The following is a 2,420-nucleotide window of genomic DNA, read 5'->3' as shown; positions in this document are numbered from 1 at the left end:
CAAACCAACCCAAGTCAGGTTCTTCAGATTGCTGTTGTGTCTGACCCTGTGTCACTGTTTGGCATTTGGTGAAATAGGGATGCTGCGGGAAATGAGTTGAACTTAACCCCCAAACTCCGTAAATCAGGCTTCTGGGGATGATCAGCAAGCTTTATTTCTGACGCTGGGGGGAGGAAGCTAGTAAGACGTCTGTGGACAGAACTAAAGATCTTGCACACATTCATCAAATAGAAGCATTTGAGTGGCACAGCCCCTCCTTCCCAAATTTGGCAGACAAAAGGTTTTGGTTCTTGTAAGGCAGCTGAACAAGATATAAAACAGCAAAGTTACTTTCCAGGGTGTTTTTCCTCCACATTCTTAAGTCCTCAGTGTCTGTTAGAGTTGCTGACATTAGGAGCCATAAAGCAAGTGAGTCCTCCCCACAAGATGGATGGCCATCTGTCAATGGGGATGCTTTGATTGAGATTTCCTGCATGGCAGAAGAAGGCAGTTGGACTGGACCAGGGCCCTTCTTGGGGTCTCTTCCAACTCTAGGGTTCTATAAGCTGCCATTGAAGCCCAAGCGGCAAAACAAGCCTTTCCCTGGAATGGCAGACACTTTGCCATATTAAGCACATGTGCCATCGGCCCTCCACATTTGCAGCTTTGGCTTTTGCAGATCTGATTATTCACGGATTTGATCAATATGTTCTCTCTAGGAATCTCTAGGTCCTCCAGTGCGACTCTATAGTCAACTTCTCCAAAAGTCACACTGGAGGACTTAGAAATTACTAGGGATTTTTTATAATTATAATAATAATTATCATATCATAAAATAATAAACACTTCTCGAGGCCTTTGCAGGTCTTCCAGAGTAATTGTGTGGTCAACCTCTGGCAGATGCTGACCATAGAGTTGCCCTGGAGGACTCAGAGAGCTTCCTAGAGAGGTATTCTCTCAAGTTAAAAATAGCTGTTGTTATTAATTGCTGTTTTGCCACTTTCATGGGGTCCTGCAGCCCTAAACCCAGCGGATGTGGAGGGTCCACTGTATTTTGTATCTAAAAGACCTTAGCAATTTCCCTATTGTGTATCATTGATCATTTTTATACAGCGCAGTGGTCCCCAAACTGTGCTCTTCAAGGGATTTTGGACTTCGGCTCCCAGAATCCCAGACTATAATTAGCGGTGCTGAGGCTTCTGGGAGATGAAGTCCAACCTCTCTTAAAAGGCAGAGTTTGGGGGCCACTGGCCTCAAGGATACCAACTTGTTGTTCTGTTTCCTAACCAAGTGTCTCACCAACATGCCCTCTTTGTGTGAATTGCACAACAGATCCCATATACCATACCAGCTAATAAGAACATTAAATCATGAAGAACAACAGATAAGTATAAATAAGGAACCAATTAACTACCAAAAGCATATTACATAGGGCTCCCCGTTACAATGCACACAAAGGCTTTCCATATCACTGTATAGCTATATGAAGCACAGCGCAGGCATAACCCATAGCTTATCATTATATGCAATATAGCATATTATGCAGGATATCATATCCATCAGGACAGACTCATGGCAAGATTAACCCCATGATCCAGACAGACACTCCTTGTTGAGATATACTACTAATAGGAAGGCCCCTTTGAGCAAAGGCTTGACCCAGTGTGAGCTTTTGAGTTACACAGAGCATTTAATCAGGTCAAGAGTCCAGATGTCCCTCACTCAGGCCGTTCTGTCTGCCAGGACAGGGTCAAGGTGGCCTCTACTGTCTGGTCAGCCCTATTGGCTTGAGGCCCACTTTTTGGGCCACCCTCATGCCCTTGGAGGGACAGGTCCCAATACAGATAGACCGCGCTCAGCAAAGCCAGTGTGTTCCTGGGCACGGCTTCTTCAACACAAAGCTTGATACCCAAAAATTTGGGAGACGTCCGAAGGCCACAAAAGCAGAAACTGGAGGTCAGCCTGTTTGATCCAACAAACAATCCCTGAGCAAAGCCACCAAGTCAACACCAGCGTTTTCGAACCTCCTACGACCCCCTTGAAGGCCTTTGCTTTCCCGGGCTCCACTTTTCTTAGGATTCTATTGGTGGCCAAACTTACAAATCTATGCTTATTTGCTGGGGGGTTGTTTTTGTTATTATTATGTTATCATTATTAATTCTGCTTTCCCCCAAAAATCACAACTCAGAGCAGCTGTTTTGTTGTTTGTTTGTGGCTTGCGCATGCAGCTGCTGTGCGCCTTGACTGTGCAGAAAACCCCCCTTCTTTCCTAGACCATTCTTTATGGCAGAACTGAAGGTGTGTGTTTCCTCCCCAGCCTCCTGAGGCTGAGGATGCTGCCAGAAAGAAACTGCTTTCCGATAGAAAGAGGGGGAAAGGGGGAGCTGGGGAGGATAAGAAGCCTTAGAAAGGGGGGCTTCACTCTCAGAATTGGCAATGCC

Source organism: Sceloporus undulatus, chromosome 6, assembly GCF_019175285.1.
Source record: "Sceloporus undulatus isolate JIND9_A2432 ecotype Alabama chromosome 6, SceUnd_v1.1, whole genome shotgun sequence".
Taxonomy (NCBI): Eukaryota; Metazoa; Chordata; class Lepidosauria; order Squamata; family Phrynosomatidae; genus Sceloporus; species Sceloporus undulatus.
This window is presented reverse-complemented; position numbering follows the sequence as displayed.